Source organism: Arachis hypogaea, chromosome 17, assembly GCF_003086295.3.
Source record: "Arachis hypogaea cultivar Tifrunner chromosome 17, arahy.Tifrunner.gnm2.J5K5, whole genome shotgun sequence".
In the NCBI taxonomy this organism is placed as follows: Eukaryota; Viridiplantae; Streptophyta; class Magnoliopsida; order Fabales; family Fabaceae; genus Arachis; species Arachis hypogaea.
The window spans coordinates 54,377,214-54,394,463 of NC_092052.1; the positions used below are offsets into that span (position 1 = coordinate 54,377,214).

General features: G+C 37.9%; 1 non-coding gene across 1 annotated transcript; it reads right to left on the reverse strand.

Moving 5' to 3' along the window:
- Positions 1–8,282: 8,282 nt before the first annotated feature.
- On the reverse strand, positions 8,283–8,390 carry LOC112768855 (small nucleolar RNA R71). The gene has a single exon (XR_003186237.1). It is a non-coding gene; the product is annotated as a small nucleolar RNA R71 (small nucleolar RNA).
- Between the last annotated feature and the right edge of the window lie 8,860 nt (positions 8,391–17,250).

The window sequence follows — 17,250 nt, forward strand, 5'->3', positions numbered from 1 at the left end:
AAAAACTACTTTTAGAGATTTTATTTTAGATCTTTGGAATCATATGTAACTTTTATCATCTTTTCACATTTGGAGGCTGGCCATTCGGCCATCCCTAGACCTCCTTCTTTTATGTATTTTTAATGGTGAAGTTTCTACACCCCATAGATTAAGGTTTGGAGCTCTGCTGTTCCTCATGAATTAATGCAATTACTACTATTTTCTATTCAATTCACACCTACGTCTTCTCCAAGATATACTCTCATACTTAACTCAGTTAAGTCAGAATGAAGGGGTGACCCGTGACAATCACCCAATCTTCGTTACTCGCTTAGCCAAGATCCGCGTGCCTGACAACCACAAAGCGGTCTACATGATGTTCAACGTAGTCATTGGACGACAGTCGGAGTATATTCTCTTGGATATCTAATATACGGACCGAGTCCGTGAGATTAGTATCTTCGTAGTATAGGCTAGAACCAATTGGCAGCCATTCCTGGGGTCTGGAAAGTCTAAACCTTGTCTGTGGTATTTCGAGTAGGATCTAGGAAGGAATGACTATGACGAGCTTCAAACCTGCGAATGTTGGGTGTAATGACAGTGTGCAAAAGGATCAATGGATCCTATTCTGACGCTAGCAGGAACCAACAGATGATTAGCCATGCGGTAGCTGTACCTGGTATTTTTCATCTGAGACGAGAAATCCGACAGTTGATTAGCCGTGCAGAAACCGTAGAGGACCATTTTCACTAAGAGGATCCTACAGCTTGCCATGGAAGGAAGTAACGCACGATTGGAAGAAGGCAATAGGAAAGCAGAGGTTCAGAAGCAACAAAGCATCTCCACACGCTTATCTGAAATCTCCACCAATGAATCACATAAGTATCTTTATTTTATTTTATGTTTTATTTATATTTTAATTATCAAAACCTCATAACCATTTGAATCCGCCTGACTGAGATTTTACAAGATGACCATAGTTTGCTTCAAGCCGCTAATCTCCATGAGATCGACCCTTACTCACGTAAGGTTTATTACTTGGACGACCCAGTGCACTTGCTGGTTAGTTGTGCGGAGATGTGAAAAGTGTGAATCACGATTTCCCACACCAAGTTTTTGGCGCCGTTGCCGGGGATTGTTCGAGTTTGGACAACTGACGGTTCATCTTGTTGCTTAGATTAGGTAATTTTATTTTATGTTTAAAGCTTTTTATTTTTAATTTCCGAAAAAAAATAAAAAAAATTTGTGTTTTCGAAAAATTCAAAAAAAATGTGTTCTTCAGAATTTTTAAGAACGAATTCTAGAGTTTCATGAGATATGTTAAATCCAGGCTGGCTGTTAAGCCATGTCTAATCTTTTGAACCGAGGTTTCCACTTATCTTTGCAAGAGCCTTTTGGTTCCCATCAATTTGGCTGTTGTATGTAATGCTCTGCTAAAGCTTGGCTGGCCATTTGGCCATGTCTAATTCTTTTGGACCGAAGCTTTAGACTAACATTGCATGATTCCTGGAATTCTTATTAAAAATTTTGTATCTCTTTATTTCCTTTTCAAAAATAATTTTTGAAAAATACAAAAAATTGAATAAAATCATAAAAACAAAAAATATTGTGTTTCTTGTTTGAGTCTTGTGTAAAAATTAAAAGTTTGGTGTCAATTGCATGTTTTAATTTTTCTTTAATTTTTGAATTTCATGCATTATGTTTTTCTTGATCTTCAAGTTGTTCTTGTTGATTTTCTTTGTTTAATCCTGTGATTTTCTTGTTTTGTGTCTTTTCTTGTTTTTCTTATGCACTTTTGAATTATTAGTGTCTAAAGTTTAAAAATTTTTAAGTTTGGTGTCTTGCATGTGTTTCTTTTCTTAACAATTTTCAAAAATGTGTTCTTGATCTTCAAAGTGTTCTTGGTGTTCATCTTGATATTCAAAGTATTCTTGTATGCATTTATTGTTTTGATCTTAAATTTTTATGTTTTATTTCATTTTTGCTGTTTAAAAAAAAAGAGAAAAACAACAAAATGATATATTTTTCTCTCTCCTTATTAAAAATTTAAAAATAAAAAATAATATCTTTCCCTTGTTTTACTCATAAATTTCGAAATTTTGGGTTGACTTAGTAAAAATTTTTAAAATTTAGTTGTTTCTTGTTAGTCAAGTCAAAATTTCAATTTAAAAACTTTATCTTTTCAAATCCTTTTCAAAAATAAAATCTTTTTCATTTTTTCTTAATATTTTCAAAAATTTCAAAATTAATTTTCAAAATCTTTTCCTTATTTTTATTTCATATTTTCAAAATTAATGCTAACAATTAAGGTTTAGATTCAAAATTTCAAGTTGTTACTTGCCTATTAAGAAAGGATTAATCTTTAAATTCTAGAATCATATCTTTTAGTTTCTTGTTAGTCAAGTAATCAACTTTAATTTCAAAAATAAAATCTTTTTAATTTCCTTTTCAAATCTTTTTCAAAATAGATTTCAATCATATCTTTTTCAAAACTTAATTTCAAAATCTTTTTTCAACTTCTTATCTTTTCAAAATTTACTTTCAAATCTTTTTCAATTAACCACTAGACTTTTTGTTTGTTTTACTATTTCTTATCTTTTTTAAAACCACCTAACAACTTTTCTCTCTCTAATTTTCGAAAACCACTAACAACTTTTTCAAAATTCCTTTTAATTAACTAATTGTTTTAAATTTTAATTTAATTTCAATTCTCTTCTTAAATTTCGAATTCTAACTAAAAATTAAAATAAAAACAAAAATATTTTTCTTTTTTAATTTTTGAATACTTTTCTCTCTCTCATCTCTTTCTATTTATTTTATTTATTCACTCACACTCTCTTCTTAAAATTTGAACCCTCTCCCTCTCTGTGTGTTTGAATTCTTCTTCTTCCTTCTTCATTCTATTCTTCTATTCTTCTACTCACATAAAAGAATCTCTATACTGTGACATAGAGGATTCATTTTCTTTTCTATTCTCTTCTTTTTCATATGAGCAGGAACAAGAATAAGAACATTCTTGTTGAAGCTGATCTTGAACCTGAAAGGACTCTAAAGAGGAAGCTAAGGGAAGCTAAAGCACAACACTCTGGAGAGGACCTAACAGAAATTTTCAAAAAAGAAGAAGATATGGCAGCCGAAAATAACAACAATGGTAGAGATGCAAAGAAGATGCTTGGTGACTTTACTGTACCAACTTCTGACTTCTATGGAAGAAGCATCTCAATTCCTGCAATTGGAGCAAACAACTTTGAGCTTAAGCCTCAACTAGTTTCTCTAATGCAGCAGAATTGCAAGTTTCATGAACTTCTATTGGAAGATCCTCATCAGTTCTTAGCTAAATTCTTGTAAATCTGTGACACTGTTAAGACCAATGGGGTTAATCCTGAGGTCTACAAACTTATGCTTTTCCCTTTAGCTGTAAGAGACAGAGCTATGATATGGTTGGACTCACAACCTAAAGAAAGCCTGAACTCTTGGGAAAAGTTGGTCAATACTTTCTTGGCCAAATTCTTTCCACCTTAAAAATTGAGCAAGCTTAGAGTGGAAGTCCAAACCTTCAAACAGAAGGAAGGTGAATCCCTCTATGAAGCTTGGGAAAGATACAAGCAACTAAATAGAAGGTGTCCTTCTGACATGCTTTCAGAATGGAGCATCTTATGTATATTCTATGATGGTCTGTCTGAATTGTCCAAGATGTCATTGGATCACTCTGCTGGTGGATCTCTTCATCTGAAGAAGATGACTACAGAAGCCCAGAAACTCATTGAAATGGTTGCAAATAACCAATTCATGTATACTTCCGAAAGAAATCCTATGAATAATGGGATGCCTCAGAAGAAAGGAGTTTTTGAGGTTGATACTCTGAATTCCATATTGGCTCAGAACAAAATATTGACTCAGCAAGTCAATGTGATTTCTCAAAGTTTGACTGAAATGCAAGCTGCATCAGGCAGTACTAAAGAAGCCTCCCCTGAAGGAGAAGCTTATGACCCTGAGAATCCTGCAATGGAAGAGGTGAATTACATGGGAGAATCCTATGGAAACACCTATAATCTTTCATGGAGGAATCATCCAAATTTCTCATAGAAGGATCAACAGAAGACTAATCAAGGCTTCAATAATAATGGTGGGAGAAATAGGTTTGGCAATAGCAAGCCTTTTCCATCATCTTCTGAGCAACAGATAGAGAATTCTAAGCAAAGCCTCTCTGACTTAGCAACCATAGTCTTTGATCTATCTAAGACCACTCTAAGTTTCATGACTAAAACAAGGTCTTCCATTAGAAATTTGGAGGCACAAGTGGGTCAACTAAGTAAAAGAGTTACTGAAACTCCTCCTAGTACTCTCCCAAGCAATACAGAAGAGAATCCAAAAAGAGAGTGCAAGGCCATCAATATACCCAATGATGAGCGGATAGTTTATACGCTTTTGACATTATTTTTAGGTAGTTTTCAGTATGTTTTAGTTACTTTTTATTATATTTTTATTAGTTTTTAAATAAAAATCACATTTCTGGACTTTACTATGAGTTTGTGTGTTTTTCTATGATTTCAGGTATTTTCTGGTTGAAATTGAGGGACCTGAGCAAAAATCTGATTCAGAGGCTGAAAAAGGACTGCAGATGCTGTTGGATTCTGACCTCCCTGCACTCGAAGTAGATTTTCTGGAGCTACAGAAGTCCAATTGGCGCGCTTTCAATTTTGTTGGAAAGTAGACAACTTGGGCTTTCCATCAATATATAATAGTCCATACTATGCCCGAGATTTGATGGCCTAAACCGGCGTTCCACGTCAGCATAAAAATTCTGGCGTCAAAACGCCAGAACTGGCATAAAAGCTGGAGTTAAACTCCCAAACTGGCACAAAAGCTGGCGTTTAACTCCAAGAGAAGCCTATGCACGTGGAAGCTTCAATGCTCAGCCCAAGCACACACCAAGTGGGCCCCGAAAGTGGATTTCTGCATCATTTACTCATTTCTGTAAGTCCTAGGCTACTAGTCTCTATAAATAGGACATTTTGCTATTGTATTTTCATCTTTCAATCAATCTTTTAATCATGTTTCGATGATTGAAACCTCTTTGGGAGGCTGGCCATTCGGCCATGCCTAGACCTTCTTTCACTTATGTATCTTCCACGGTGGAGTTTCTACACCCCATAGATTAAGGTGTGGAGCCCTGCTGTTCCTCATGAATTAATGCAAAGTACTATTGTTTTTCTATTCAACTCAAGCCTATTTCTTCTCTAAGATATTCATTCGCACACAAGAACATGATGAATGTGATGATTATATGACACTCATCACCATTCTCACCTATGAACGCGTGCTTGACAACCACTTCCGTTCTACATGCAAACAAGCTTGAATGTGTATCTCTTGGGTTTCTAATCTAAGATTAAAACCTTCGTGGTATAGGCTAGAATTATTGGTGGCCATCCCTGAGATCCGGAAAGTCTAAACCTTGTCTGTGGTATTTCGAGTAGGATCTGGAAAGGGATGACTGTGACGAGCTTCAAACTCGCGAGTGTTGGGCGTAGTGACAGACGCAAAAGGATCAATGGATCCTATTCCAACATGATCGAGAACCAACAGCTGATTAGCCGTGCGGTGATAGCGCATTTGGACCATTTTCACTGAGAGGACGGGAGGTAGCCATTGACAACGGTGATACCCAACATACAGCTTGCCATGGAAAGGAGTATGAATGATTGGATGAAGACAATAGGAAAGCAGAAGTTCAGAAGGAACAAAGCATCTTCATATGCTTATCTGAAATTCCCACCAATGAATTACATAAGTATCTCTATCTTATTTTATATTTTATTCATATTTTAATTATTAATTCTCCATAACCGTTTGAATCTGCCTGACTGAGATTTATAAGATAACCATAGCTTGCTTCAAGCCAACAATCTCCGTGGGATCGACCCTTACTCACGTAAGGTTTATTACTTGGACGACCTAGTGCACTTGCTGGTTAGTTGTATGGAGTTGTGACAAAGAGTTGAGATTACATTCGTGCGTACCAAGTTGTTGGCGCCGTTTTAGGGATCACAATTTCGTGCACCAAGTATTTTGGCGCCGTTGCCGGGGATTGTTCGAGTTTGGACAACTGACGGTTCATCTTGTTGCTCAGATGAGGTAATTTTATTTTAAGCTTTTATTTTTATTTTATTTTCGAAATTTTTTTTAAAGTTTTTAAGAATGAATTCTAGAGTTTCATGATGATCTGTTGAAGTCTGGCTGGCTGTAAAGCCATGTGTAATCTTTTGGACCGAGGTTTCAACTTATCATCACAAGAGCTTGTTGATTTCTATCAATCTTGCTGTTGTAAGTAATGATCTGCTAAAGCTTGGCTGGCCATTGGCCATGTCTAGTGTTTTGGACCGAAGCTTTCATTGAAAGCTTGGCTGGCTAGTAAGCCATATCTAATTCCTGGGCCGGAGTTTTAGACTAACATTGCATGATTCCTGGAATTCTCATTAAGAATTTTGAATTCCTTATTTTCTTTTTCCAAATAATTTTTGAAAAAAAATACAAAACAAAAAAAATCAATAAAATCATAAAAATAAAAAAAAATAAATTGTGTTTCTTGTTTGAGTCTAGTGTCAATTTTTAAGTTTGGTGTCTTGCATATTTTTAATTTTCTTGCATTTTTCGAATATATGCATTATGTTCTTCATTTATCTTCAAGTTTTTCTTGATGATTTTCTTGGGTCTGATCTTTAAATTCTCTTGTTTTGTGTCTTTTGTTGTTTTTCATGTGCATTCTCAATTTGTTAGTGTTTCTAATATGAAAATTTATAAGTTTGGTGTTTTGCATGCACTATTTATTTGATCTTAGTCTTCCATGATTAGCTTTATTTTGTTGTTTCTCATCATTAAAAATTCAAAAAACATTTCAAAAGTATGTCTTTTCAAGTCAATAATACAGAGAATTGAAGATTCAGAACATACAGCAGAGGAATTACACAGAAAAAGCTGGACATTCAAAATGCCCAAAAGGGTAGTATTTTGGGCGTTAAACGCCAGAATGGATACCATTCTGGGCGTTTAACGCCAGGAGGGCACAGGAGGGAAGATTTTGTTTTTAATTCAAATCTTTTTCAAATTTTCATAATTTTTCAAAATCAAATCTTTTTCAAATCATATCTTTTCAATCATATCTTTTCAAAATCAAATCATTTCCATTTTTTTACTATTTTCAAAAATCCTTGCTAACAATTAGTGATTTGATTCAAAAATTTCTTCCTTGTTAAGAAAGGTTCAATAATTGAATTTTAGAATCATATCTTTTAAATTTCTTGTTAGCCAAGACAATAATTTTAAAAATTAAATATTTTTAATTGTTTTTCAATCATATCTTTTTAAAACCATATTTTCTCAATCATATCTTCTCAACCACATCTTTTTTTAAAAAAAAATTGATTTTCAATCATATCTTTTTGATTTCTAATTTCAAAATCTTTTTCAAAATCACTTAACTACTTTCTCAATTTTAATTTTCGAAAATCATCAACCAATTTTTCAAAATTTTTTTAATTAAATTTTTTTTATTTTCAAAAATTCTTCCCCCTTCTCACATCTTTCTATTTAAGGGACTAACACTCCTCCTCAATGTGCAATTTGAACCCTCTCCCTCTTGATACGTTCGAATTCTCTCCTCTATACCTCCTCCTTCTATTCTTCTTTTCCTCTGACACCTCAAGGAATCTCTATATTGTGACATAGAGGATTTCATACTTTCTTCTCCTCTCTTTCATATGAGCAGGAGCAAGGACAAAGGCATTCTTGTTGAAGCTGATCCTGAACCTGAAAGGACCTTGAAGAGAAAGCTAAGAGAAGCTAAAGCACAACTCTCTGGAGAGGACCTAACAAAAATTTTCAAACAAGAAGAAGCAATGGCAGCCGAAAACAACAACAATGCCAACAATGCAAGGAAGTTGCTTGGTGACTTTACTGCACCTACTCCCGACTTCTATGGGAGAAGCATCTCTATCCCTGCCATTGGAGCAAACAACTTTGAGCTTAAGCCTCAATTAGTTTCTCTGATGCAACAGAATTGCAAGTTTCACGGACTTCCATTGGAAGATCCTCATCAGTTCTTAGCTGAATTTTTGCAAATCTGTGACACTGTCAAGACCAATGGGGTTGATCCCAAGGTCTACAGGCTTATGCTTTTTCCCTTTTCTGTAAGAGACAGAGTTAGAATATGGTTGGATTCACAACCTAAGAAAAGCCTGAACTCTTGGAAAAAGCTGGTCAGTGCTTTTCTGGCCAAATTCTTTCCACCTCAAAAATTGAGTAAGCTTAGAGTGGAAGTCCAAACCTTCAGACAGAAAGAAGGTGAATCCCTCTATGAAGCATGGGAAAGATACAAGCAATTGATCAGAAGGTGTCCTTCTGACATGCTTTCAGAATGGAGCATCATAGGTATCTTCTATGATGGCCTGTCTGAACTGTCCAAGATATCATTGGACAGCTCTGCTGGAGGATCTCTTCATCTGAAGAAGAGGCCTGTAGAAGCTCAGGAGCTCATTGAAATGGTTGTAAATAACCAATTCATGTATATTTCTGAAAGAAATCCTGCGAATAATGGGACAAATCAGAAGAAAGGAGTTCTTGAGATTGATACTCTGAATGCCATATTGGCTCAGAACAAAATATTGACTCAGCAAGTTAATATGATTTCTCAGAGTTTGTCTGGAATGCAAGCAGCAACAGGCTGTACCAAAGAAGCTTCATCTGAAGAAGAAGCTTATGATCCTAAGAACCCAGCAATGGAAGAGGTGAATTACATGGGAGAACCCTATGAAAACACCTATAATCCTTCATAGAGAAATCATCCAAATCTCTCATGGAAGGATCACAGAAGCCTCAACAAGGCTTCAACACCAATAATGGTGGAAGAAATAGGTTTAGCAATAGCAAGCCTTTTCCATCATCTTCTCAGCAACAGACAGAGAATTCTGAGCAAAGTCTCTCTAGCTTAGCAACCATAGTCTCTGATCTATCTAAAACCACACTAAGTTTCATGACCGAAACAAAATCCTCCATTAGAAATTTGGAGGCACAGGTGGGTCAGCTGAGTAAGAAAGTTACTGAACTCCCTCCTAGTACTGTCGCAAGGAATACAGAAGAGAACCCAAAAAGAGAATGCAAGGCCATAAACACGTCCCATATGGCCGAATGCATAGAGGAGGGAAAGGCAGTGATTTCCACTAAGGAAGACCTCAATGGACGTCCACTGGCCTCCAAAGAGTTCCCTAATGGGGAACCATGGGAATCTGAGGCTCACACTGAGACCATAGAGATTCCATTAAATTTACTTCTACCATTCATGAGCTCTGATGAGTATTCTTCCACTGAAGAGGATGAAGATGTTACTGAAGAGCAAGTTGCTAAGTAACTTGGAGCAATCAAGAAGCTAAATGCCAAGTTATTTGGTAATGAGACTTGGGAGGATGAACCCCCTTGCTCACCAAAGAACTGGATGACTTGACTAGGCAGAGATTACCTCAGAAGAGACAGGATCTTGAAAAGTTCTCAATACCTTATACCATAGGCACCATGACCTTTGAGAAGGCTCTGTGTGACCTGGGGTCAAGTATAAACCTCATGCCTCTCTCTGTGATGGAGAAGCTTGGGATCCTTGAGGTACAAGCTGCAAGAATCTCACTAGAGATGGCAGACAATTCAAGGAAACAGGCTTATGGACTTGTAGAGGATGTCTTGGTAAAGGTTGAAGGCCACTGAAAGAACTCAAGATTGATGGTTTAGAAGTTATAGTAAACTCTGGTTGCAAGTATAGTTACTAAACCAAGCAATCAACCTTTCTTACAAACGTTTTGGTTGTCACAAGTAACAAATCCCTAAATAAATTGATAACCGAAGTATTTAAACCTCGGGTCGTCTTCTCAAGGAACTGCAGGGAAGTATGTTCTTATTATTGGTTATGAAGATTGTAAATTGGGGTTGTGAAAGTGAGGAACAAGTAATTTAAATTGCAATTAAAATAAGTAAAAGACTGTAAAATAAGTAAATAACTGTAAAACACACTTTTGGCAAGGTATGAAAAATTGGAAGTCCTATCCTAGTTACCCTTATCAATGATGATGAAAATTGAATCTTAATTCCACTCAGTTAACCTTTGCTAGAGCAAGGAAAGGTCAAGTGACTAATTAGTTTGATCCTCAAATCCTAGTTAATCCCTAAGGAAAGATTGGGATTATTGAAGTTCAATTCAATTAGCAAAGATAACGATTATCGATCACGTTGAGTTTGATAACTCCTGAGTTACTGATTTCTTAACCAAGACCAAAAGGGGAAAAATAAATCAACTCGGATAAAAATGTCTTCAGATTGGAAGCAACAGTAGAAGGCAATAATAAACTAAAATACCTCAAATAACATTAATTCAAAAGAATAATCTGTAACATAAAAGAATTCATAAACTAAATCGAGAAGATAAATAAAAAGGAATATTGAACCTGATAAAAAGAGATAATCCTGAAAGCAAAAGAAATCCTAATTCTAAATCCTAAAAGAGAGAGGAGAGAACCTCTCCCTCAAAACTACATCTAATTCATGAATACTAACTAATTGGAGACTCTCCTTGAATGGATGCATTCCCTCACTTCATAACCTCTGATCTGTGCCTTCTGGACTTGGATTTGGGCCAAAAAGGGCTTCAGAAATCGCTGGGAGCATTTTCTGTAATTTCTGGTGCATGGCCTCTGTCACGCGTCCACGTGGGTCACGCGGTCGCGTTTTCTAGAGTTTTCCTTGTCACGCGGTCGCTTCAGTCATGCGTCCGCGTCAATCATACGGTCGCGTCACTGCCATTTCGCGCTGGCATGCGGCCGCGTCATCCATGCGATCGCGTCACTGCCAGTTTCTTCAAAAACTCCGTTTTATGCTTTCCTTCCAATTTTGTATGTTTCCTTTCCATCCTTTAAATCATTCCTACCTTAGAAGATATGAAATTACTTAACACACAAATCACGGCATCGAATGGAAATAAAGGGTAATCAAAATAATTATTTTTAAGCGTAGGAAACATGTTTTTCATATACATCACATAATAAGGAGGGGAAAGTAAAACCATGCAATTAATATGAATAAGTCGGTGAAGGATTGAATAAATCACTCAATTTGAGCACAAAATATATCATAAAATATGGGTTTATAAACCTCCCCACACTTAAGCAATAGCATGTCCTCATGCTAAATCCAAGATAAAGAGTAAAGTAAGGTTGAAGTGGTGGAATCTCATGCAATACAATCTATTCTAAATGCAACTACCTAAATGCATTATGCAATTCTAATTATTTTTATTCACTTGTATATAAAGCTTACATGTAGTTGAATTAATTCACGTTTCTCAAGGAATCATATATATAGCCAGACCTTAGATAATGATAAAGCACTTTTACAATTGAGATGGGAAAGAAAAATATTTTATAAACTTGCAAGACAATTAATAATTCAAGCAGAGATATATGTTAATGAGCTATTGAACCCTCACTGGATTTTGTGTTTACTCTCTAGTCATTCAGTGTTTATTGGGTTAATCACTCTATTCTTCTTTTTATCCTTAGTTTCTATAACTTTGTTCTTCATCTAACCAATCAACAATTATAGAATATAGGCATACAAAAGTCATGAGGTCTTTAATTAAGTTTGTAATGGGGCCAAGGTAAAGGTAAAGGTATATGTATAAGGCTAAGTGAGCTAATTAAGCAAATCCTTGATTAGTCTAAGATCTCACCTAACATACATATTTTGTAAAGCAAAGCTTCTTTACCTATTTTCCATATTTTTCCCACTTGTTTATGTTACATGCTCATATTTTAATTTTGTCCCATGTGCATTGCTTTATTTTATATTTGGGGAATTCTTTTGTATCCCCTTTATTTAAATACTGAAAAATAAATATTTTTTTCTCTCTTTTTTTAATTCACACGGTAATTAAATTATTTTGATTCCACATGAGCATGCTTCCCAAAATTTTTATTTTGAATTATTTTATTCTTCTCAACTTTCTACCTTTTGTTTTTATCATCCATGTTCCCAATAGGTTTCCCACACTTAAACAATTATACAATTTCTATCTTAAGCTAACCAAGGATTCAACTTGGGATTTTTATTTTGTTTTTCTGCTTAAGGCTAGTAATGTGGTTTGTAGAATAGGAGGGGATTTAAAGGCTCAAGGGGGCTAACAAGGGTGATGTAAAAGGTAGGCTAATTTGGGATAAGTGAGCTAAAATCAAACAATGGCCTCAATCACTCTCTTGGTATGTATTTCTATTCTATAATCGGACATATAGATTAAAACAAAGTAAAGAACACCAGAATAAAAAAGAAGGGCGGAACACACAGAAATAAAAATTATGGTTTGAATGTAACCATATAATTAAGCTCAAAACTCACAGGCTGTATGTTCTCTAACTCAAAAATAATATATCAGTTATGTATGTCATGCAAGTAAAATTAAGAGTTCTCATTATTCTCAATGTAAATCTTAAGGTGGCTTTAAAGTTCTAGTGTTTCTCCTTGATGAAATGTTGTTAACTAACTACCATGGAATGCTATATATACAAGGTGTGTGGATTGCTTCTATTATGTTCAAGTCTCTAGTTTACTTCCTTTTATATTTTCAATTTAAACTAAGCTATCTTATGCTAAAAAGGGTAAACTATACTAATTAATCCACAATTTTTATAACTAATAAGTTAGAATTGCAACTAAACTAAATGGCTAAAATATGAACTAAAAGTGCAACATGCAGAAATAGAGTAAAAATACATGAAAATAGTAATGTATAAGTACTGAGAAAATAAAAATAAAAATAAGGAGAAAAAATACAGAAAAATAGCAAAATAAAATGAAAGAGTCTGTAGTAGTTCACCAAAAAAAAATGCCAGAGATGGCGACCTCCCCACACTTAAAATGAAGCATCGTCCCGGATGCTCACTCAAGCAGGGTGTGAAGGGGTGTCATCACTGGAAGGGTGGGTAGCTGGAGTCTCTGTGGTGGTAGTCTGAGGGTCTGCCTGCTGCAAAGGAGGTGCTGACTGAATAGGAACCTCTGGGGCTGCAGCCTGGATCTGATGCGGGGCCTCTTACTATGAAGCAGCCTACTCTGTACCTGCCTACGCAGCCTCTCTCTGTGGATGGGTCTCTGCCTCGTGATCATCCACCTCCTCCTCAGATGGCTCTGATGGTGTGTCAGGCTCGGAGGGGATATCGCTAGATCGTATCATCAGCTTCAGGTGCTCATAGCGTCGCTTTCTGCGACGCTCGGCTCTCTCATATTGGTGCCGGTTGCGGCGCTCCATCTGGTCTAGCTGTCGAAACAGGTGGTGCACTAGGTAATAAACTGGCTCTGAGGCAGGTGGAGGTGCAGTGGTGGTAGCAGGGGTAGCTGGGGTAGCTGTAGAGGAAGAGGGGCCGGCAGATGGTGTGGCTGTCTCAGCAGTAACAGTGAGGAATGGAGGTCTGTAGCCCAAAGCCAGAAAGTTCCTGCTGTGAGGGATAATCTTCTTGCATTCTGCAGCAGGTGGCTTCTCATCAGCATCCTCCCAAGGCACGTCAGCTCGACGGCCTAGCTGTGTAATCAGATAAGGAAAGGGGAGAGTGCCTCGGACGTGGACCCTGGCCATATAGTACTGAATGAAGCGTGGCAGGTACAGGTCCTTACCCTCCAGCACATACCATAAGAGGGTTATCATAGCGGCAGGTATCTCAGTCTCATGGGTACTCGGCATAACAAAGTTGCCAAGTATCTGATGCCATAGCCAAGCCTCATCATTTAAGTAAATCTGTTTGATTCCCTTTGGCATGGTGGTGTTCTGACCCATGATCCATGGAACGGTCAGGTCAAGGGCTATCCTGGCCTTGACTGCATCCCAATCAAACTTCATGAAGCGCATATCCTCCTCAGCTTTTTGAGAACCATCCAGCTGATTAGATTTAGGCAGAAGCTTCAGAACATCCTCTATGGCCTCTTCAGTGATGAGTATCTGCTTCCCTCTTAGGTTCACTGCATCTAGGGAAGTTTTAAAGTAATTACAGTAGAATTCCCTTACCCAAGATGCATTAACCTCAGTCAGGTTTCTCTTCAGGAAGAACCAGCCTCTTTGTTTGATCTGATCAGAGGTGTATTGCTGGAGTTCTTCTGGGATTTTCAAAGTCCTCTCCAGGTAGAGGTTCCTGGAGGTTACAAACACCGGATACCTCAGCTCGCAGTATCGGTTTGCAAATCGAATGGGATCAGTAGCAGGGAGTAGCTGGTCAGCCTTCTCCTGCGTGGTAAAGTGTTTCTCCCGCCAGGAGTCATCGTGCATGATGTCCAGTATGGACATAGAGGATTCTCCTCTTTTCCGTTTGCCAATTGTTGCCTTTCCTTTTCCCTTTCTCTAGGTGTCTGACATCCTGAAAAATAGAAAACTAGGATATAATAAAAATAGGAAAGCAGGTAGGCAATTAATCAAAAGAAGCATATAATGGAAAATGAGCAATAGAATAATGAAAAGGAGTTAAGTAAATGTGCATTAAGGATTGTATAGGAGTTAAAAGTCCGAGAATAAAAATTCACAATCCAAAATGTAAAAGGATTCATGTTAAGTAGGAAAAACGTCCGTCATGCCTTGGTTAGAATGTTAGAGAGAATAGTGAAAAACCAGAAGAGATGTTTTGAAATATAAGTGGGTTAGGAATGAAAAAGAGGTTAGGAAGTTAAAATTAGTGAATTAGTAAAAAGAGAGTTAGAGTAAGTGGCATGATGAGCATTTTCTAAATAACGAGAATTCACAAATTAAAGCAACAGATAACTCAAATTCAAACAAGGAAGTTAAGGATGAATAAAAAAATAGCAAAAAGTGGAATTGAATCATCCAAGATGCAATTTGTAAACCAGGAAATTAAAAAGAATAAGAAAGCTTGCCCTGTCATTCATGAATTGGTTTGGTAAAAGCTGAGTAAAGCAGAGTGCGAGTTTGCCAAAACCAAAACAAGAATCAAAATCAAAATAATTTACAGAAATTTGGGCAGCATCCCAGCTAAAATTGGATGTTCTCGAAAAATAAATAGCAATCAGAATAGCTCATATGAATTAAAATATAGCTGCAATTACATAAAGGGAATATGAACATGGAAAAGCAGTGTAAAAAGTAGCATGAAATAAGAAATTACAGCATATGAACAATACTAACATCACAGCAACAGCAGAATTACGAAAATTAGAAAGCAAGAAACATGAACAACGCAATTAAACAGGCCTAAATCCACTAACCACATCCAAGGCTACCTAACAACCTAGAATCCACTACAACATGCATAACTAACTAGCCTAAATATGAACATAAACAGAAAAATAGGAAATTAACGATGAATGGAAAGAAGGATGGCGTTTAGCGGAACCTGGAAGGCGTAGGAAAGAAAGTGGGGCAGAGAGGTGGCTGGGGGATGGTGGTGGTGGCGGCCGACGCGGTGGTTGACAGCGGCACGGCGGCGGTGGCGGCTGTTCAGAGGCAGGGGTTTCGGGAAGGGTAATGAGGTTAGGAGGGGAAAAGGGTAGGAAGGGAAAGGGGGCGTTGGTGGCGGTTGGTGGTACGGCGGTGACGGCGACGCGGAGGGTGTGGCGGTTGCAGAGGGGTGGCAGTGGTGGTGGAGGGGAGAAGAGGAAGAAAGAAGAAGAAAGAGGGGGGGGGGAAGGAAGGGGGGTGGCATGGCAGCGGCTTCTGGGTGGTCGTCGGGGGTTGCGGTGGGCGGTGGTGGTGGCTGGAAGTTATGGGTGGTGGTTGTGGAGAGAAGAGAGGAAGGAGAGGAGGCTGGGGGGCGCGAATGGGTAGGGTTTCGCGTGGTTGGGGGTTATTAAATTTGAATCCATGCGATCGCGTGGGGCACGCGGTCGCGTGGCTGGGGTGGAATGGTGGTTGACGCGATCGCGTGGGTGGCGCGATCGTATGGAATGGGTAAAAGAGTGAATGACGCGATCGCATGAGGCACGCGACCGCGTCGCTGGAAATTGTGCTGAACGCACAATTCCAGCGTCGTTTCAGTGCAAGTCTCTTTCTCCTTTGGGGTGGTGTGCAATCCACGCGACGCGATCGCGTCGCTCACGCTGTCACGTGGGATTGATGTTGTGCAAGTGACGCGATCGCGTGGATGGCGCGATCGCATGGGCGTTTTGTGCAAAACGCATAATGGCCGCACGATTCCAGCCTAACTTTCTGGACGTTGGATATTTACGTCGATTTCCAAATCACGTGGCCGCGTGGGTGACGCGGACGCGTGGGAAGTATTTTTTGCAACTGACGCGATCGCATGAATGATGCGATCGCGTCGCACGCTCTTTTTTTATGCAGGTATGCAATTATGCAGTATGTAATGCGAATGAATAATATTCAGGTTCAATTGAAAAGGAAAACAAAAATAAATAACACGAAATAAAACTGAAAAAAACGACCATACCATGGTGGGTTGTCTCCCACCTAGCACTTTTAGTTAAAGTCCTTAAGTTGGACATTGGATGAGCTTCCTGTTATGGCGGCTTGCGCTTAAATTCATCCAGAAATCTCCACCAATGCTTGGAATGCCAACAGCCTCCGGGATTCCAAACTAGGCATGTAAAGCTTCTGAGCAGCTTCAAGCATATTCTCAGGCTCCCGAGGTGACGAATGTCAGAATAGATTCCAAGATCCCCAACCTTGCTTTTAAATTCGCCTTCTTCTTGATCTATATTTTTCCATCCGGGTGGTTTAGAAAGTAGATTCTCACCAAGATGACCAAACGTTTTCCGAGATCCATTCGATTGATCATGATGCCAATCCGTGCACTTCGAATTGAAGCGTGGAACCTTATTGAACCTTGTGCACTAGCTCTGAGTGCGAGCCATTTCCCTCTTACTCTTAAAGCCGCAGAGAGCTCTAAGTTGGCCATCTGTTTCAAGCAAACCATATTCAAGCAGAAAAGTAAAGATAAAGGTTAAGGATTGTACCCACTTGAAGCTTGTATTAGGTGGTAATGGCCTTGGGATAGGTGTTTCCAGTGGTTCTGTAAGTTCTACTCCCTTGTGCTCTTCTGTGAATTTCTCCACTTCCATGTAGACTCCTTCAAATGCATCCATGTCCTGATCAAAGCCTTCTATGTCTTCCTCGTCACTTAAGTCATAAACGGGAGGTTGAGAGAAATATACCTCTGCATTGTCTTTGTATTCACTTGGGGAAGACTCTTCGATCTCAGAGAATTCACTTGCAGATGTAAGTTCATT